A 22,663-nucleotide genomic window follows, 5' to 3' on the forward strand; every position below is an offset into this window, starting at 1 on the left:
TTTTAAAAGTACAAGCATCTCATTGTGCATCTGACAACTACTTAAAAGTACAAGCATCTCATCAATTTTTATCTTTAAACAGTCGAAGAATGGACCGCACTACTTAAAAGTTTAATTTACCAATTTTCTGGTCAAACCGACCAATCTGATCTGATTCTTACAACTATGTATTAAAATTAGTATACAATAAATTTTTGTCTTATTAGTTAATAAACAAGCAATTAATTAGGTTCATATTGATATTATTATAAAACAATCATTCAATATGTTAAGAACTTAATTGTGCTAATTTTTTAAAAATAATTTTTTGTCTTTTATTTATGTTCTTTCAAAACCATATTTTACTGTCTTATTATTTTTTCTTTAATATTATTACTATCTATTTCTAATTTTTATTACTATTATTATTCTTATCATCATTACCATTATTATTACATAAAAACATACAGAGCCAGTCAATCAGTCAACTTTTTTTAATACATTTAACTAGACTAAAAGTTACTTTTTCAAAAAATTAACAATTATCATCACATCTTTTAGTTCTCGAAAAAATTTATTTTGTATTTTAATAATTCATATGAAATACAAATATTTTTTAACACAGATTTCATTATAGCCTCTTTAATTTCTTAAGCTTAATATTCCTAATTTAAAATAAAATATATTGTTACCAATTTATTTCAAATATTTATATTCATTCTTAAAATTTTATTAGAAAAACACACATTATCCAAATACATGCCTAATACAACATATATTTTTTCAAAAATTTTGAATCAATTATTTTCTTCTGTAAACATGCACAACAATATAATAGTAATAACTAATGTTGGTTTCGGCCATATAAAAAACTCTACACATAGATACAACAATTTATTTTTTTTGTCGATACACTATACGTTATCCACTTCTCCCTAAACCCACTATCAAGTTTTACAAGCACAATCCATATACAGAATTGTATACATATAAAGGAGCCCACTCCCAATGACAAAAAAGAAAAAATAAAGAACTGAGCCCATTACTTTCCTAGACACATTACGGAATTTGCACGGTAGCTCTTTCTCTCCCTAGCCGTGGCTCCATCAAGCAAGCCCGACAAGCTGCAGAGATCTCAGACAAGCCTGTCCCCTGTAAGGAGCGCCCTGCCACTTGTCACTCAATTCTTGAATCTGTATCATTAACATCTGTATGATATAATTGACCTGAAATAAAGGTTGAGACTTTGGTTACTATTATTGGAATTGAGGCAAACTCTGACGAAAGGGAAGATGGTGATGATGATGAAGATCACAATGATATGACATGGCCAGAGTTTTTTGCAATACAATTGATAGAAGTTAACAAAGACTGGTTCATCCCAAATAATGATGTCTCCCTAATTCCAAATAAATTTTACAATGACACGTTAAAGAGGTTTAAAAAAGTTTTGTGATCAACTATATCTAATTTTTGTTTTTTTTTTATTTATTTTTAGTTTTTTAAATATATTCGGATTCAATTTTGTACATACTTTTGTTTTGGTTCGATAGATTTATGTATTAATTTTTTAGTGAACTAAGAACTACTTATTAATATAGCTAATTTGTTTAACTTTGTTCTATATAAACTGATAGTGCTTTTTCTGCAATTTAACATTTATTTGGAAGATGTAGTATATGCATCATGCTTGTTAATTAATGGGGTTTATTCTCGGGCTACTCTAAAAAAAAAAAAATTCAAGAATGACTTTTGATGTTTGGACCTTGGAGAATTAATTGTTTAAATGAAACTAATGTAAAATTCGTGCTACGTTCTGGCCAAACACTATTTCATTATAAAATTTATTGATATCTATTTATTGGTATTAATAATTACTATTTTTAATTTAAAAAGATCCAGTATATAAAATTATTTTATTCTATATTCTTAGAGAACAAAATAATTTTATTATTTTTTTAGTTCATATTAAAAAAATTTATTTAAATATAAAAACTATTATATTTGTGTTTAAATATGTTACTGTTGTACCATTCAAAAATAAATAAAATTTTAATAAAATTAGTTTATATTCTAATCACACAAACAATAAATACTAACTAAATGATATTTATTTATATTATTAGTCTCTAGTGTATAATTTGTGCTACTCGTAAATCATATATTTAATTTATTTTATTATATTTATGTATAATTTTTTCATAAAAAGATTGATATATATTTATTGAAAATATTAATTTACTTAGTATATATAGAAAAATTAAATTATTAACCTCTTTTGTTATATTGATATTTAATTTAGTTAATAATTTTTTTCAAATGCTTTAAAATACATTGTAACTAAATTTTAAAAAATAGATAAATTAACTATTATGAAAAAGTAAAATAAACTATTATAAAAGAGGTTAATATTTTAATATTAAATAATTATATTAATTAAAATACAAAACACATAAAAAATACTATTCATATACTAAACACTTTTGACACCTTTATACAAATATAAAAATAATTAATTAATCACAAATTTAATAACAAAATATTTGGATAATTGTTAAGAAAATACAAATGTTAAAATAATATTTATTATAAAAGATATAGATATAGTAAGAATAACAAAACTTAATTATGATACAGATATAGCAAGAATAACAAAACTTAATTACTGAATATGTTATTTTTAGATATCTATTACTAATAAATTCATAAATATATCATATCTTTCATTATAATATTTTTTACCACCAAAATTTTAAATAAAATAAAAAATATTTAATTTATTATTTTCCACGATAGTAAATAAGATAATAATTTTTTTTTTCCAAAGATAGGAGACTCAAACCCGCAACCTCTTAGATGAGTATGAGGAGACTATGCCATTTGAACAAATCCAAACAATATGATACAGATTCAGGTTACAGAATTGGTTATTTATTTTACCATCCGCCTCTGGAGCTTTGCTCTAATTATATACAACAGAAAAAGCTGTGGATTGATCTATGGAAGTTGAACTTGCCTCACAAAATTAAGCTATTTATCTGGAAAGCTCTCCATGGCCGACTTCCGGTGCTTGCTCAGATTCATCACCGCATCCATCTATATCACCAATATGCCCCTGTCATGAAGCAACAGAAACAGTCACTCATTGTTTGATCGATTGCTCTAAAATTAAAGACGTGTGGTCTCAGAGTTATCTCGATTGTTCTAACGACTTTTGGACATGGTGGACTGCATCAACAGAGATACTTAACCCGTTGAAGAATGCTGACCGTAATCATCAATTGCTTGCCATCATTTGTTGTAACCGTTGGAAAGCTCGCAACCAGTTGATTTTTTAAAATTTTACTTCTATGCCGTCTGCCATTCCAGTAAGCTCTATCAAGTTGCTTCGTGAAATCCAAAGAACTTTCAGTATAGGTCGTCATCTCCATGAGGCAAGCTTTTAGTTGCATTCAATTTGAATTATCATTCTTCCTTCTTTAAGATTTTCCTTCGTTTTTCGACCACGTACAGTTGAATGAATACTTCAATGTAGTGTTTTTGAAAAATTTCCACCTTTTATTATGATGTCCTACTTTTCAACATCTTTGTATTTCATTTTTTAATAATTAATGAAATATAACCTACTATCTTTTCAGAAAAAAAAAATAATTCATGAATTCGTTAAAAATAGTAGCAACATATTACCAAAAGAGATTAAAAAGAAAAATTAAATCTTTAATTTTACCTGGTGGAACATATCCGATGGTTCCCTTGATTACAGAGGAACTTCCTTTATCACTGCTAGAGTGGCTTGCGACACCATGAACAAGCCTAGCTAATCCAAAGTCTCCCAAGTGGGCAACCATGTCATCATCAAGCAGAACATTGCTTGGCTTAATATCACAATGAACTACAGCTTCTTCTAAATCATTGTGAAGATAATCCAATGCAAAAGCTACATCAAGAGCAATATTTACTCTTTGCATAAGGCTGAGACCTGGATTTGTGGACTCGCTATCTTCAATAGTGTGGTGTAACAAGGTTTCTAGGCTACCATTAGGCATGAACTCAAACACTATGGCCTTGAAATCATCCCCTTTGTAATCAACACTTGAACAACAAGTCAATATGTTGATAAGGTTTCTGTGCTTGATTTTTCCTAGAGCTTTGCATTCGGCCATGAAACTCTTTGATGCCCCGCGTGTTTGAAGGTTCAACACTTTGACAGCAACAGGCCTCTCAAAATGAACAAGGGTTCCTCTATACACAGAGCCAAAGCTTCCTGAGCCAACTAAATTGGATGAAGAAAATCCATTTGTTGCTTGATGTAGCTCTCCATAAGAAACCCTCAAGTACTTATGTTCCAATGATGGTAAAAAAGGTAACTTCTTGGGCTTCCTCATGAAACAATAGATGCTAACAAAAATAATGAAAGAGATCAAAAGCTCTCCAATAACACTGATGAGAATAATTTTCTTTTTACGAGAGCTCTTGTGTTTATTTGAGGGCAACTTTGGACATGGAGGGAAATTCAGTTGAGGTATCCCACCACACAGATCCTTGTTTCCAATGAGTGATATTGCTGTGATGTTACTAAATATTCCTCCTAATGGGACCTTGCCATAGAGCTGGTTATTGGAAAGGTCCAAAGCATTCAACTGTGTCAATTTCTCAAGTTCATACGGGATTGTGGCTGAGAAGCTGTTGTTGGAAAGTCCTAAGAATTCAAGTGATCTTAGAGAACCCAAGAAGGAAGGTATATTTCCATGGAAGAAGTTTGCATCTAGATAAAGCTCTATCAATGCAGAACAAGCACCAAGTTCATATTGGGAAGTTGTCAGTGAATTGATTTGATGCAACAACAAAAACAGACAGATTGGGAAAAGCAAGGTGTAAATTTGAAGAAATAGGACCCACTAGTTTGTTGTTACTTATATCAAGAACTTGAAGATTTGAAAGGTTGTAGAACGCATTAGGAACTTGGCCTGACAAATTATTGGTACTCAAAGAGAGGTACTCCAAATTTGACAACCTTCCCAAAGCATGAATTATAGGACCTTCCAAATTGTTTCCTGCAAGATACAATGTATCAAGTGATGAAAGATTCCCCAAGGTTGGTGGGATATTACCAACTAGATTATTGAATCCAAGCTCCAACATAGTAAGTTGCATCATGGATCCAAACCATGATGGAACTTTCCCAGTTAAATTGTTGTAGGACAAGTCAATTTTCTTAAGACTTGAGCAGTTGATCAGCTCCATAGGAATCTCACCTTGAAGATTATTTCTCGTTAGTTCGAGAGCGTACAACGACTTCAATCGACCAACATCCCGGGGAACCTCACCATGAAGATGATTCTGCTGGAAGCTAAGAATCTGCAGCCTCTTTAAACGACCAACTTGTCTTGGAATCTGACCGTACAAGTTGAGGTCAGTAAGATTGAGCTTCTTGAGGAAGGTTAGATTTCCTAATGATGGTGCAAGAGTACCACCCAAGTCTTGATTTTGCAAATGCAATGCTGAGACTCTCTTATGGCGGCGACCACATGTAACGCCCTGCCATTCACAGAAATGAAGAGACTCATTCCATGATGGCAGAACATTTGAGTCACCATTAGTAAGCTTGTCCTTCAAAGTCAACAAAGCAAGCTTATCAGTCTCAGAACTTAATGGCATGGCCATTGTTGTAGTTAACAGCATGTTTATTGAAGCTTGTGAAGCAATAGATATGAGAAAGATGATGATTGTGAGAGCCATCATGATCATATTATCATTACTTGGTCACAATATGTGCATGAAAAGTGTTTGGGAGTAACAGAGAAGGGAAGTTGAATTGGTTGAAATGTAGAAGCATACAACTAACGAAATCTTCCTTTTATAGAAAAAAAATTCCAAATAAAAAAAAATCTAAATTTATTTTATTTGGTATTTAACTCCTTGACCAATTACACTAACACACGCACACTACCACCCATCCTTTCTCCAATGATCCACATATTCCTTTATTATGAGCCATTCATCCATAGCTAATGTAAACCACATATTTCCAAATGAAAATCAGAATTGGATTCAGAAAATCAGAGAAAGAAAGATCGAGAGAGAGCAAGACACAGAGGGAGAAAGGGGAAAAACGGAAACAGAAAGGGAGGAATGAAGATCAGAACTCACGGAAGGAAGAAGGCTTCGATCTCACCATCTTCGTACACCCATGGCTGCTACTATTATCAATCGAAACTACTGCGCACAGAGAGAAGAAAAGAGCGACGAACTGGGAGACGCGTTGCTTCTGTTGACATTTATTGGAGTTGTCGCGCGTAGAAGAGAGGTTACCGCCGATTCCGCCCAGGATCATCATCGCCGCCGCTACCATTGATGAAAGTCGGCGCCATCGAAGGGGCCTCTGGTGAGAGGAACCCTAACTGTCATCGATACCATCGAACAGGGCAGGAAGGGGAGGAGTGACGTGATGAAAGAAGAGAGTCGTTCTGCCACTGATGCACTTGCTAGTGCTATTGAGGAAGTCCGCCATCCGAGAAGCATCATCCGCGTTGTTGCTGTGAACTATTTCAGCCCTGCCCTGGTATTGCTCGGTTACCACATCCTCCTTCATCGTTGTATCTGAATCTGTATCATTAACAACCTATTTTGATTATTGTTATCTCTGCTTGCTGCTCCATTGTTATAGGAAAAATGCCCAAAAATGTTTTTGTTTTCGTCTAGCCATCATTATCGCGATTATTGATGACATTGCTGCTACAGAGAGTCATTGGCATCACTGTTGCGGTTGCTGCCACGAATTAGGAATAAAGGGAATTGCTGTGTTAGATTCATTACGACATCGAGGTAGGGGGTTTAAAACGATTTCAATTTAAGAATGCCTGCAAGGTTTATTATTGAGTAAATTGCAAATAGTCTTAATTGTTGCGAGTGATTAATTGATGATATGAATGCTAAGTTGTGCTTATGAAGTGTAATTGGAATTATTGATAGTGATATTGATTGGTTGTGTGAATATTGAATTGTGGCTGAAATTGTGATTGGAATGGTTGAGATTGTGATTTGGAATTGGTGATTGGTGATATTGATTGATTATGTAGATTGGGAATAGTTTGATGACTTATTGTTGAGAATTACTGAATTTTAATGGGTTATGTTGGATTTGTTGCTGTTGAGCTATTATTTGGTATATTGTAATGTTAGTGAGCTTAGTTGGTGGTTGATTTGGAATTGGTTTTGAGGGGTATTGAAGGGTTGGATTTTGAATACTAAATGGTTTGTTGAAAATCAGATTCTCTTGAAATTAAACGGCAACTTTGAAAGTGATTTAGTAACTATATAGTGACTGAAATGATAAGAATTTAAATGTTAAGTAAATCATATTAAGTGTAATTGTGAAAATTTAATTTTTAAGGTTTCGTATCAACTAGAGAATTAGTTATGATTTTTCAAAGTTGAATTCTAAAATCTGATTTTCTGCATAATTTCTAAACTGAGTCAGCAACTTTAAAAAGCTATAACTAATTCTGTGATTATCGAAATTGCGTGGAACCAAGTCCGGATTAAGCTTGGAAATATAGGGAGCTGGACTGGTGAATTTGAGACTTTTTCATTAAGTTTATGATTTATGGTGAATTTTTGAATTATGGATGTCAAATCTGGTTTTTCTGCAGAACGTTTAACACATCAACAACTTGTTTCCTCTATTGGAATTTCTCCAGTTTGTATTTTGAAATAGAACCAATTTTAAATGAAACTCTGGTCCTAATACTATAATTTCATAAAAATTTAGAATTGTTAGAGTTGTGGTTTTAAAGATTTGGATTTTTAAAGTAAGATGTATTATGCAGTCAGGTGTTGTTTTCTAAATCAGTAACTTAGAGATTTTATAATCTTTAATTCTGGAATGATATTGAGATGCAACCAATTGAAGGTGAAAGTTGAGTATGTTTAGTACATATGATTCAAATTTCAGGGTTTTCCATGTTTTAATAAATGAGTTATGGGACTTGGAAGAGGTTGTGTTTAATGATTTGTAAAACAAAATGCTGCAGGAAATTACCTAACTTTCAAGCCACGTAACTCCTTCATTAAAAATGGTATGACCCTGGAACCAATTGAGAAGGAAATTTGGCTAAGTTATGTTTAACCACATTAATTTTGAAGGTGGTTGGATTTAATTTGGATTTTATATGAAATTTTGAGTGTTGTATGCTGTTGCTGTCTTCTGGATTTTTAGCACTGCAGAGCAGGCACGGTTTTGCTTATATTTCCGAAGCTAAAGACAATGAAAAATTATGATTTTTTGTTTAATAGAAAGCTTAATCTGAGACGATCGCATGGGTATAAAATTTGCGGAATTCCGAATTCATTTGATATTTTAAAAACAAAATGGAAATCAGGCTGCCAAGTTGTGTTGGTAATTATTTTGGATTTGGAATTTAAGAAATAGATTTTCTATACTATTATCAAATGTTTTTGAGAATATATTGTTGTGGCAATTGCTGAAAGAGGCTGACGAAATGTTGAGAAAGAAGGAACCCGTAAGGGTGGCGAAGTCCTATTTTTAAAGGAGATTATGTCGAAATTTTTATAAAAGTATAAGGACTTAATCAAAATCAATATTTAAGGCTTATTTAATGATAATAACTTCAATGATTTTTTTTAAGGAAAGATTATTTGGTATACGAGATTGTTGGCAAGGGCGTGGATTTTGTACCGCTTGCATATTTACAATTATAAAAGAGTAAAGAGATAAAAAAAGAGTAAATCAGAGCAGAGTAGAAAAACACAGAGAACAGAGCAGCCGGAGTAAAGTAAAGAGAATAAAGAGAAAAAGAATAATATAGATACAGAGAAAAGAGTAATCAGAGAAAAGTAAAGAGATACAGAAAAAAGAGAAACCAGAACAGAGTAAAGAGATATTTATAAATATATATTAGTTGCTTGATGCAACCCAGAGCTATATATACCAGAGCATAGCAGAGTATATATATATTTCCTGCAGTGAGCAGAGGTTGTCTCAAATGAGCGGCTATTATTATATGTGCATTTATTTAGAAACGAAAAATCGTATCCAGAAAATCGGGATTACTCGTGACCGGATAAATGTCGGGATTGCGGACGGCCAACCGACACATGAGCTCATGGCCTGTACTAGGATACTAGGACTAGACATTCATCATATGCATCTATATGACATTGTTTGGGTGTGTATATTGTAATTGGTTTGCCTATATGAATGATTCTGTTTAACTGCTAATTGTTATACTTGATATAATTACTCTTGATTGTGTTTGAACCTCATTACTTGTGTTTGTAACTGATTGGCTGGATTGTGGTGAATTGGGTGTTGGTTGAATTGTTTGGGCATGAGGCCGTGATTGGATTGTGTTTGAGGTTTAGTAAGTACGAAAGATTGAGTTGGTTCAGCATAGACTTAATGAACCTATGCTTGGAACAGATTAGTCATTCATACGGTCTAGGAAAACTTTTAAGATTTTCATAAAGGAAAATATGGGTTTAGAATTTTGGATAATTAACTGAAGCTTTATTTGATTTTGGATTTTTGAATGTTATGCCATTGGTTTTCAAAATAAAATATTGATAAGGCGAGTAAAGATCACTGCATATGAAAACAGTTTTTCTTTTAAATATTTCTGAATGGAATTAACTATTTGCGTTTTATTCTTTACTTTCACGGCATTCTCGACCTCTACTGAGAACATGTGATTTGGTTCTCACCCCCAAAATTTTCACCCTTTCAGTGACATAGGTTTGAAGACGCAATTTGAAGTTGCGAGCGATTAGTAGGCTTCCTTTATGGTTTTAATTGCTTTCATAGAGTCCCCTCGCTGTTGTCCCTTGAGATTTTATTTCGTATAGAGGGGTAGGTTTGATATATTATATTTAAGTTTCATATGGTTTCTTTTGTATAAGAATTATTATCAATAGTAATTATGTGATTATTATTACTTGGAAATGTTTGAATTATGACTTTAATGAATAAGAACAAAATTTTCTGGAATTTTCTTAAAACTAAAACGCGAACTCGATACAAAGGCTCGATAATTAAGTAGTTAATACTAAAGAAGGTTACGTAATGTTCTTTCTAATAGAAATATCCTGACTTAAGCAAGGTATTTTGCTGGACGGGACGTTACAGTTGTCTTATTAAGAAGACAACTCGGTTTGACATTATCTTGTTGTGATGCATATTGAAGAAAACGTATTTGATATCATCATGCACATAATAATGGTCAATGTTTAAACAAAGAATAACGATAAGGCGGCCAGATCTAAACTTAAAGATACTTGAAAACGGGTGGTGGACTAAACCGAAGACGGTGTTCGCTCTAACGAAGGAACAGAAACAAAATGTTTGTAGGTGGGTTAGAGGATTGAGGTTTCCTAATGGTTATACCTCTAACTTGAGCAGGTGTGCAAACATATCACATGGTAGACTTGCTGGGTTGAAGAGTGATGATTGTCACGTCTTCATGGAGTCTTTGCTTTCTGTCGCATTCAGAGAACTTTCAACCAACATCTGAAAATCCCTCATACAAATAAGTGAGTTCTTTAGGGAGTTATGTGCTATGAAACGTAGCTTTAATGATCTTCCAGTCATGGAAAAAAACATTCTCATCATACTTTGTAAGCTATAGAAGATATTCTCTCCATCATTTTTTGACATTATGGAACACTTAGCAGTTCACCTACCATACGAAGCCATACTATGTGTGCCGGTCTAATTTAGGTGGATGTACCCATTTGAGAGGATGATTGGGTCATTCAAGTGTACGGTAAAGAACAAAGCTCGGATTGAGGGTAGCATTTGTAAAGCATTCCTAGCTAAGGAACGTCCGCATTTTGCTCATTCTATTTTCAACTTCATGTTGAGTCACGTAGAACAAGGTTAGAAAGAATGAAGAGAGGGGATAATCCTCGTCAAGTGGAACAACATATCCAACCTTTGCTTCGGAATGAGCTACAATGGGTGCGGGCTGTAATTATTGGTTAGAGTAGAAGGAAATTGATGCCGCACATCTGCATGTGTTGTTTAACCGTGACCGGATTTCATGTAAAATCCCGAATAAACAAAAATTAAATAAATAATAAATTAAATATGAGCGAATATGGTTAGAAAAATTTAACAATCAGAATTTGATAATTTAAATATGACATTTAGACTCAGTGAATTTTTCCGAGTAAGAAAATGTAGTTTTCAGCATAAAAATACGAAGTGACATTTTAGTCGGCAGTACCGGCTTAAATCTACTCGGTACTGAATCTGAGAAATTAATTGGGAGTAAAGAGGGTAAGAAGATAAAAGTTAATTTAGAAAAGTAAAAAAATTTTAAAATGTTAATTAAAACACTAATTTTAAAGGTTTTGGCTCAAAGTTGGGATAACGGGCTAAACCGATTAGACCGAGTCCAAATTGGGCCCAAGTCCAACCTTTATAAGCCCAAATTAATAAGCATTCATGTAACACCCTAATTATCAAAAGCAGATGAGGAGGTAAGAACATTGAAGGGTGCTGGAAGGAAGGTCGAATGACAACATTAATGAGGGCTAGAAAACAACACAGCGATTTGAAACGAATTCAAGCTGAGTCAAGAAGTACGAGGGTTATAGAAAAAGAAAATTCAAGGCCAAAGACAAACTCACAAAATTCAAGTATGAATGGAACCTTTCAAACGCATTTCCCATAAAGAATGGGAACTTAAGAAAAATTATTTTAAATTCCAAAAGAGAAAGTATGCAACATATTGTAAAAGAATAACAAAAGCATAGATGTGACAGTAATCTAATACAAACTCAAGTTGAAGGAGATTATGTAAAGTTTGAAAAAGATAAGAGTAAAAATATTTAGGTGCATTACTAACCAAATGCATGCATAAAACTAGCATATAGTCGAAAGAAAAATCAAGTTATATTACATCAAAACAATTTTCAAGTTTAAAAGTGGAATAAGAGAGTTTCGAAAAGTGAAAATCATAACCAATCCTAGTATTCAAAGCCTAGTCAATAGTTATGAAACTTAAATAGTGATTAGAGAAGATTAGTAAGCTAAGGAACGATTAAAATGTAAAAGAAACAATTTTCAGCAAAACAGAGGGATCATGCGTACGCATCATGCCCCAGTCCCGCGTACGCATAGTAATTAAAAGGGGTAGCCGCGTACGCAGTACCTCTCCCGCGTACGCGGGAGTTCCAAACAGAGAGGATTCCCCGCGTCGTGTGTTACAGGTCGCATATGCATGTCTCGAAATTATTATACTCGCATACGCATGCCTTAGAAAAATTTGGAAAACTTCAAAAGTTGCAGAATCTTAGATTTTTATACCGAAATTCAAACGCGCATAACTTTTTTTTAAAATATTTTTCATCCATTCTTTAAACATTATAAACTTCACGAACCCAATTTTTATTTCAAACAAATTTTACAAAATTTGGGAGTCCAAAAGTCAAACTACGACTCCTTAAAGTTCATTAAAAAAATCAAGTTTTGATTAAAATTCGCAAACCCTCTTTCAAAACTCATGATGCCAAAGGTGATTTTATCGAAATTCATATTCAAACAAAACGAGTATAGAAGTTGCAACAAAGATCAATTTTAATTAAGAAGAAAGTTCGAGGTAAAAATTTTCTTATAGGTCAATAAAGGAAATGAGTGATGATTAGCAAACCGACAGATTTTCAGTCATATAAAGTTTTCAAAGTTTCATATAAGGAGTGCATGCAAAGCTCAAACAACTTTATCAAAGTTTAAAGAATGGTTATGAGTACAATCGAGTAAGAGAAAGATTTGTTTTGAAATTTCTTTAAAAAGAATCCAAAACTTCTTTCAAAATATTTGAATCAAAATTCCAAGTGTAATCTTAAAATTGTATCCTAATAAGGATATTCAGAATGCACTAGAAAGGAAAGTCAACTTGCTTCCAAGAAAGGAACTCAATTCAAAAGAAATCAAGCAAGATTCACAAAAGTTGGAAAATAATGAAAAAGTTTTCAGGTGATTTGATGAATTACAGAACTTACAAAGAGGGACAACTTAGTCGATAATGATTTCTTAAAGATTTTCAAAGATCTTTTTGATATATCAAACAATTCAAAAATACATCAAAGAACACATGAGTCAAGATATAGGGTTTTGAACAAATGAGGCAGTTATTTCAAGGAATTTCAAATAGACATATACAATTAAGATCAAACAAGAACGCATATGAACAAGAGGGCAGGATTGGAAGGTAATCCGATTACTTTCCAAGAAAGAATTGAAAACAAGAACCTCATAGCATACCAAGAAGGAACATGTCACTTGACATTTGCAGAGTTCAAGACACTTAATCGAGTAACCTCGAGAATTAACTCCTAACGTTCCCAAAACCCACGATTCGCGTTACATATAACTCGTATATCGTCTATGATAACCCATTAGTACTTCCATATACATAACTTACTAGTGTTAAGCCGGCCAAACTTAATACCAGGAATTATGCAATGTAACACTAATGGCATTAATCAATAGACTGTCATGTGCATAAAGCTCTATTTCTCGTTATTCGAACAAGACCTACTACATGACAGACGCTCAGAATATGCAATTGAAGCATAGTCGGTCCATTCATTAGGCTCTACAGGAAGGACCGCTCTGATACCATAATGTAACACCCTAACTATCAAAATGTCATGCTTCCGACTATGCCACTCTAATAGCTCAGGTATTACAACGACTCTTAAAATATTTAATACTAAAATATGAGTCTGTTTGAAACTTAAACTGAAATTTTCAAAACACACATCTATACTTAAATTATAAATTACAATCCTTACAAAAAATAAGTATAAATGTATGTTTTGAAAAATTCGGTTTAAGTTTCAAACAGGCTCATATTTTAGTATTAAATATTTTAAAAGTCGTCATAATACTCGAGCTATCATAGTGGCACAGCTGGAAGCGTGACATTTTGATAGTTAGGGTGTTACAATTCAGCTCCTTCTTTCAAAGAGAAAGAGAGAGAGCCGTGGAAGTGAGAAGAGAAGAGAGGGGTGAGGGCTTCACTATTCATCAGAGAGGGGTGAGGGCTTCACTATTCATCCTCCTCTTCAAATCACCATAACTTGAGCTACGGAGCTCCGATTGATGAATGGTTTGTGACCACGCGTCGCTCTTCTCGCCCTCTTCTATTCTATCCAAGTTTGGTGGTAAGTATTTCGAATCTCAAAGACCATTTTTGTTTTCTCTCTTTGAATTTGTTTGGTTAAGTGTATGTTGAGATATATTATGATTTTGGTTGTTTAGGAGTACTCTAGTATGAGTTATTGATGAGTTTCATCAACCAATTCAATGGGTTAAGGTATGGAATTTCCAAACCCTAGTGATTTATCAATTTCATGAACCCTAGGTTAATTATAAGTGTTATAACCGAGAGAGAGCGAGAAAAAAAAGTGGAAGCACGTGGGGGGCACATGCCCCCACTTAAAATTTTCTTTTTCCCTTTCCCCCCTCCTTTGGTGACCCCCCATCCCCTCCTTCCTTCTTTCATTTTCTTTCTATTTCTTCTCAACAACTTAAAACCCTCTCTTCCTCTTCCCTTCTCATTCAACTCTTCCATCTTCTCATTTCTTCTTACAATTACACACTATTATCAAACTCATCTTCATCATCTTACCTTCCTTTCTTTTTCTACTCTATCTCTATTTAAAATCTCATTTTCTCAAAATCCCAAATCATGGAATGTCAACTTAATGAGTGAAAGAAGCATTCAACTTTGAGTTCCAATTATTATTGAGGCTTCAAGATAACTATTTGACTCAATAATTAGCCATATTCCCAATTTTTGTCATCTCTATATTTATGGGTATGTATAAATCCGAATTAGGGTTAGAAAATTTGGGGCTTTTGTCAAGGTGAGTAAGATTATATTAATTGACAATATTAGTAGCTCACAAATATCATTATTGTCATATTTTTAGAGTTGTAGAATTATTGGACATCATTTGGTAGCTCGTTGACGCGCTCAGAGTTGCTTCCGGTTCTTTGGAATCAAGTTGTGAGTGGATATTATGTCTATAATTGTTTTTAAATATATTATTATCAATATTTATGTTGAATCATTATTTTTGTAGTTTGAAAATATCTGATTATTGTGATTTTTGAATTTTTGAAAATAAATATAGATTTGTGAAACTTATAATTTTATAAAAATACACACGAGACGATATTTATATATTTTGTAAAGTAAACATGTTTTCTTATTTGACTTTATTGAATTTTAAATAAAAATTTTAGTATGAAATCTTATATATATTGGATTTACTATGGAATTTAGTAGTATATTATATGTATTAGAGATTTTTATAAGTGATTTGGTTTTGATTGGTTTGGGAGACTCTGACTAGAAAACCGTAGTTAACGGCGGTTATGACGTTAACCTAGATGCATCTGGCTCAGACCTCAGCTAGCAGGGGCATTGCTAGCCTAACATGTAGGCCACACATTGGATCTGTTATACCGTACAGGCACACTAGAGGAAAGGGCTACCCTTAGAGGTGGAGCCGCCCTAGGTGTGTAATATTTGATTTTATTTGACTTCTAGAATGAGAACTCCCATTTCAGTTCATCCGCTTAACTACTTATTTATTTGTTTGCATGATAAACCCCATTTGTAGGGTTTATCTTGTATTGATTTTAGGAGATTTTAATACTTTTTACCCACATTTATTCAATGAATTAGCATGATTTTGTGATTGTGTCCTTATTTGTGCTTAAATGTGAAAACATGCTTTTTAGGCCTTTAACTTGATGATTTTAATCTCCCTTTGATTCCACTAGATGCCTTGATGTGTTTGTTAGTGATTTCAGATTGAAAAGACTAGGAATGGATCAAAGTAGTGAAGAGGAAAGCATGCAAAGTGGAGAAATCATGAAAAGCCAAAGAGTTGAACTCGCCCATGGACCCGTGCGCGCACCTGGCGCTTACGCGAGCCTTGCAAATCACCCCATGGACGCATACGCGTACTGTGCGTGTACCCGTCGATGCTGGTTTATGGTTTTTTTTAATGAAAACGTGGCCAACGAATTCAGAAGGGTTGTGGGGCCCAATCCTAACCAACTTTGGCGCCAAAGATGCTATTTAAAGCCAATGATTGAAGAGCAAAGGGACTTTTAATCATTCACACTTATTAGGATTAGTTTTAGTTAGTTTTAGAGAGAGAAGCTCTCACTTCTCTCTAGGATTAGGATTAGGATTAGGTTTAGTTCTTAGATCTAGATTTAAATTCATGCTTTCTTCTACTTTTACCTTTCAATTCTTTGTTGTTACATTCATCATTCTTCCATTCTTTTGTTGTAATTTCCTTTATGTTGTTCTTATACTTTGTTGTAGATATACTTTTGTTCTTTCTATTCTCTTTCAATTCAATTAGAGGTAATTCACAATAATTGTGTTCCTTTTGATTGTTATTGTTAATTCATTGCAATAATTGCTTTTAGATTTTGTTCTTGTTGTTGATTTACTATGCTTTTCTTTTGTGCCTTCCAAGTGTTTGATGAAATTCTTGGTTAGATTTTAGAGTAGAATTTTATGCTCTTGGCTTGGAAAGGTAACTTAGGACTTCTTGAGTTGCTAATGTCCAAGTAATTGATTATTGGAAGCCATTGACTCTAGTTCTCACTAATTTAATTAGTAGAGAGTTAGGACTTATGGACTAGGATTGATATAGGTCATTTGACTTTCCATTACTAGTTAGAGGATGACTTAATGGGATTAATTCTTGCCAATTCTCATATTGTGGTTAGTGATTAGGATAGATATCCTTGACCACCAACCCTTGCCAAGACCTTTTTAGCTATTAGTTTACTTCTTTGTCATTTATCTTTCATGCTTCTTTTCAAAACCCCAAAAATAACTCATAACCAATAACAAGACACTTTATTGTAATTCCTAGGAAGAATGACCCGAGGTTTGAATTCTTCAGTTATTAATTTTAGGGGTTTGTACTAGTGATAAACAATCTTTTGTATGAAAGGATTATTGCTTGGTTTAGAAACTATACTTCGACGAGATTTCATACCGTAAAAAATCCAATCATCAATGCATAATTAATTAATATGAATTTCTCATCTCTGAAAAGAAATATAATTTTCAAGGTAAACTATGTATTATCTCGTGTGTGTTATAGATGTAATGTTTGCTCACTAAGTTGCAAAACTCACCTTATTATATTCCCATATTTTTCATATACACGAGTCATTCCAGGTTCCATTCCACCTGCTCCTCAGTAGATCTTAGTCATTTCGGTGAGCCCTTTTTCTTTCCAAGGGCTAAGTGATTATGTAATGGAACCTTTGCTCAAAATTTAGATTATGTCAATGCTCCATATGCCACAGGCAGGATCCTCGTGTGGGTTATGTTATTTTGGAATCTTGAACTATTTAGATAATATATATATATATATAATGCGTATTTTGGATATATGTGGTTGTGGATATAGTTGGAATATGCTGTTGTTGTTGTCTGTGGAAATAGATGTTTATTATTGATACAGTGAGTTAATATTTATGTTGGTAAGGTCCTAGAAACAGAGGAGATTCTGTTCGTTTTTCTGAAATTTGGTCGTTTGGCTTGCTGAGGGACTTGTCCCTTGAGCGCCAGTCATGGACAGGTTCGGGCCATGACAATAAGTGTGAAAATTGGTTATGTTAAAATATTAGGTGATATTAGTAAACAATTAGGAGGTTGATATTTCTTGTGGAGCTTTGGTGAGGTTTAGAGCTAAGGTTTGGTAGAAATTTTCAAAGAAGAGGCTCAATTGTTTTGGCTCTAAAAGGTACGATTTAAGTTTTATTTAAGTACCGTGTGGTGTGATGTAAATTCCTAGATTAGATGCCCCTAGGATTAAGTTTGAATAGTATGTTTGGATGGATTGATGTGTGTAGAGAATGCTTGAAGGAAATTGACACTGTATTTATGAAATTGCTATTGGTGTTGGATAATTATTGTGTGTTTATGAGTTGTGTTGAATTGAATAAAATTTTGGGTCGGAGGCCGGGAAAAAGGTAAGGTAGGTAAGTTGTGTTTGTATTGTGTAATGATTAATGAGGATATTGAATGTGAATGTTGAGCCATGATGAGTTTTGGTAATAATTATGAAGAAAAGATAATACTTGATTGTTGATTTATGAATAATGTTAGTTGATTATGAGTTTGTTGAAAGGAAATTGATAGAATTGGACATTGATATATTGAGAGAGGTGTGATAAGGGTATGGAATAAGTCTGGTTAGAATTTGGATTGTTTTTGGGTTAAGAAACTTTGGTTTAAAAATGAGATTTTTGAAGAATAGAGCTTTTGGTAACTTTTGGAAAAAAAACTGATTTTTAATAAACTTCAGTGATGAATAACTCGAGCCTCAAATTTTGGATTTAAATGGAATCTATTTTAAATTAAAGATGATTTCAAGATCTTCTGAATGGTATAAATTTTGTGAAAAATGGAATTTTGTAGAGGAAGTTATGTTCGTCGAAAGTTTGGTGTGTAAAAGTATTTTCTACAAAATTTAACAGCTTTATTTTGCTATTTTTTAGGGGCTCGCGTACGCGGACACACACGTGATGCGGATGTTTGGCTTTGCCTTGACGTCTCGCGTACGCGAGAGTGTGCATGCGTACGCGAGGGTGAAATTTCAAGGCTCGCATACGCGGGCGGGTGCCACACGACGCAAGCAAACCATTTGGGCCAAGGAGACTCGCGTATGCGGGCAGTTGTCACGTACGCGAGATGGGAAAAATTACACTTCCGCGTACGCGGGACATGGTTCGTGTACACGGGGCCCTATTTTTCATCAAATTGATTTTGATGATTTAAACATGATTTTGAACCTCTAAACCTCTATTTTTTCTCTCTAAGACTCTAGAATTGAGTTGTAATGGTAATGAAGAGTGTTGAACTAGGAAGGGATGGTGACTTAGAGGAGAAGAGAGGTTTTGAAATGGGAGATTTGAATTGAAATTATGGATAAAGCGAGTAACTAGGTAATGAGGTGTTGGCAATGTTGAATGAGAAGTGAATGATGATAATGATGATAAATGGTGAACTTGAGATTGAATTGAGATATGAATTGATGAGATGTGAGTGTACAATAGAGGGCATAAGGGTGGTAATGATAAATAGTAAGTGTGATTGGAGAGTGTGACGGACACTATATCCCAAGAGTGTGTTGGGCACTATATCCCTGGTAGACAGTGACTGTGGCTATGATTGATTAGTTGAGGAAGTGCGGAATATAAAACAGATATGAATGAATGAATGTGATTATGAGACATGATTGAGTATTGATTGATGATAAGGACGTGTATGTTTTCTCTCTGTTGTAAGGTGTGTCGGGTATTATATCCCATGAGTGTGACGGGCACTATATCCCAAGAGTGTAGCGGGTGCTATATCCTAAGAGTGTGGGAGCACCTTACCCTAGGAAGTGTGTCGGACACTATATCCTGAGAGCATGGCGAACGCTATATCCCAAGAATGTGGGAATACTTTATCCCGTGTAATGTGACGTGCACTATATCCCATGAGTGTGGCGGGCACTATATCCTGAGAGTGTGACGGAAACTATATCCCAAGAGTGTGGAGGCATGTCAGAAAGACGATATCTGGGTTAGTTGTTGGGTGTGTCAGGTTCTAGCAAAGTAACCGACACGTAGGGGTGGAAAAAGGTCAAGCGGCCTACCAGGGGCCTGTAGCCTGGCCTGTGTTTGGCTTGGCCTGGCCTGGCCTATTATAAAATAGGTACAGGCCCATACTCTTTTAAAAGCCTTAATACATTAATAGGTCAAGTTCAGGCTTATTACTTTAAAATTTAAAATTTTTTATAAATATTAAATATGACATATTTTATATAAATATGTTTATTAAAAAATAATTTTTTAAATAATATTTTTATTTTTGTAAAAAAAAATTATCAGGCCTTTTAACAGGCTTCAAGCCAGGCCAAGTTGAATAACAGACCAGATCTAGTACTTTATAAAGAGCCTATAACAGGTTGCAGGCCAGGCTTAGGCCAATCAACTGTATGACAGGCCAGGCCTGTTAAGAGCAAAGTCTGGCCTGGCCTGGCCTGTTTCCACCCCTACCGACACGTGAGCTCATGGCCAGTAGAACAGACATGCATCATCTGCATATGTTTGAATTGTTGGGTTTGCTTAATTGTATTTAGTTTGCCTAATTGTGTATATTAATTGTTTAGGTGCTAAATGCCTTACTTGCCTTACTTGTGCATTATGTGTCTGTATTATTTGTGTTTGTATAAAAGTTAAATTACTTGAGGGCTAGTTCGAGTCTTGGGTTATTCTATTGGAGAGTAGTGAGAGTATGAAGGATATTGGGTTAGAATTAAAATCCCCTATGATAGTTGCCAAGTTATGGATCAGTAAGAACTTAGGATGGATATGTCGAGGTAAGAAGTTTAAGATGCTTAGTGAGTTTATGTTATAATGCATTGTATTTATTTGGCACTTTTACCGTACTGAAAATCTGTGGGTCGGGAGTTCTCATTCCTTATATATATATATATATATATATATTCCATTTTTCAGATGCAGGTCCAGTGGTTCATCTAGGAAGCAGCAAAGCTTACTGGAATTATGGTTTACTTTTGTTTTAAGATCTCTCCCCTTATTTTGGAAAATTTTTTATTAATGAACATATATTATATTGAAACTTGCTTATAGAGGCTGTGATGTATTTTGGGACAAATAAACAATATATGTTGTCAAACTAGTTTTCTTTCGGTAATCCTAGCCAGCCTAAACTTCGCAGGTCGCAGCTAGCAGCTATTCACTTATATTATATAATTATATTATGTTTTTATCTCATTCTGTTTTACTGTTTTACTTCGCTTTCTAAACACACCTTATTTATATATGTTATCGATACATGAGAGTTTCCGTTTTTGCGATTTTATTTTACTCCTTTTCAGGCTTCTCGTTTAATATTTCCCTTCAACATATATATAATTACGTATTATAATCCACCTTAAGAGTCGTACCACCTTAGTATCGATGACTTATGACTCGAGTATGAGGATTTGAATATTAGGGTGTTACATTATGGTATCATGGCAGTTCATCCTCATGAGCCTGTGGGATGGACTGCTTATGCTTTAATGTATACTCTGAGTTTGTACCTGTGCTACTTAGGGTATCTAACTGATATGTTTAGCATGAAGTTCATGAGCATACCTTTGGTAAATTGAAGCACTTAACTTGGGATATTAAGATTGATCACCTTGGTATCGCTTGTTTAGTGTGGACAGGACCCGAATGGTGTCTCATGGACATGAGTGAGGTACTCGAAATGGGAATCTATGTAGCGATATATGTGAGATTAGTGTGTTGGTTTGGATTCTTAAGTGATATCCTTGAAGGTGGATAGTTGATTTTGTTTAATTAGCTTTGAACTTGGCCGAGTTTGACATGGTTGGCATGCAATTGTAGGTATGATAAGTGGGATTCATCGGTTGTTTAGTCTGTAATGTTATGACATTACCCTTAAGGAATAATAAGTTGAGTGGGAGATTTTTGTAATTTGTTTATTGAGGTCCTAAGTAATGCATTCATGAAAATTGAGGATTTTGAGGAGATTTTTTATTTAAACATAGAGATGCGCTAGGGACTTAAACTATGATTAGATTCTTAATGGATGAAAATCAGAGTGACACAGTGGAAGCTTGCCAGAGCGTTAACATAATATGGTTGCAATAAGGAGTAGTAGGGCATGATTAGAAATGCTTTATATTTTGAATACTTGAAGGGTTAGAGAACTAATGCAGATCATGATTCTAGATAATTGAGTTGAATCGTGGCTGTAAGCTTTGATTGATTCTGGAATGGATGTGGAAATGATTGTTGATACGTAATTAGAATTAGGTGATGAGTGAGTGCAAGTTATCGTGTTTGAGGGATGAGTACTATGATATTTGGCCATGGTGACCATGGATTTAGATTGAGATTCATAGTGATTCATTTTGAAAGACGAATTTAAAAAACATTAAATTGAGGTGTTGATGTTGTACTGAGGATATATTGGGGGAGGAGGGAACTCATAAAAGGTGGTGAACTTCAGTTTAAGGGAGGTTTTATCAACCATTCTTTAAGGATTCAGAGGATTTTGGGAATTCTAAGTTAACACTTTAATTGGAAGTTATAGGAGGTTTAAGCAAAGTGAATTTGAAGCAACTAAATTTTGAGGGTAAAATTTTAAATAAAGTGGGTAAGATGTAAAATCTCGAATAAATGAAAATTAAATAAATAATAAATTAAATATGAGAAAATATGGTTAGAAAAATTTAGCAATCGGACTTTGATAATTTAAATATGATATTTGGACTGAGTGAATTTTTTTGAGTTAGAAAACATAATTTTCAGCGTAAAAATGTGAAGTGGTATTTTAGCCAGCAGTACCGACTTAAGTCTGCCCGATACTGCATCTGAGAAAATTAATAGGGAGTAAAGGGGGTAAGAAGATAAAATTTAATTCAGGAAAGTACAAATATTTAAAATGTGAATTAAAACACTAATTTTAAAGGTTTTGGCCCAAAGTTTGGCCAACGGTCTAAACCGATTGGATCGAGCCCAAGTTGGGCCCAAGCCCAACCTTTATAAGCCCAAATTAATGATCATTCAACTCATTCTTTC

The 22,663-nt window shown here is 33.8% G+C and overlaps 1 long non-coding RNA gene and 1 pseudogene across 3 annotated transcripts; one reads left to right on the plus strand and one right to left on the minus strand.

The window, feature by feature from the left end:
• Positions 1 to 1,113: 1,113 nt before the first annotated feature.
• On the minus strand, positions 1,114 to 5,771 carry LOC107457656 (probable LRR receptor-like serine/threonine-protein kinase At3g47570; annotated as a pseudogene).
• A 137-nt stretch (positions 5,772 to 5,908) lies between these two features.
• On the plus strand, positions 5,909 to 19,776 carry LOC107457703 (uncharacterized). Of its 3 annotated transcripts, none has more exons than XR_008001407.1 (3): positions 5,909 to 6,541; positions 6,647 to 6,804; positions 18,554 to 19,776. It is a non-coding gene; the product is annotated as an uncharacterized LOC107457703 (long non-coding RNA). The 3 variants fall into 3 exon arrangements; XR_008001406.1 differs by lacking the exon at positions 18,554 to 19,776 and adding an exon at positions 14,941 to 16,366; XR_008001405.1 differs by lacking the exon at positions 18,554 to 19,776 and adding an exon at positions 9,726 to 10,503 and having other exon boundaries at positions 5,910 to 6,541.
• The last annotated feature ends 2,887 nt before the right edge of the window (positions 19,777 to 22,663 follow it).

The sequence above is a fragment of the Arachis duranensis genome, chromosome 7 (assembly GCF_000817695.3).
Source record: "Arachis duranensis cultivar V14167 chromosome 7, aradu.V14167.gnm2.J7QH, whole genome shotgun sequence".
NCBI lineage: Eukaryota > Viridiplantae > Streptophyta > Magnoliopsida > Fabales > Fabaceae > Arachis > Arachis duranensis.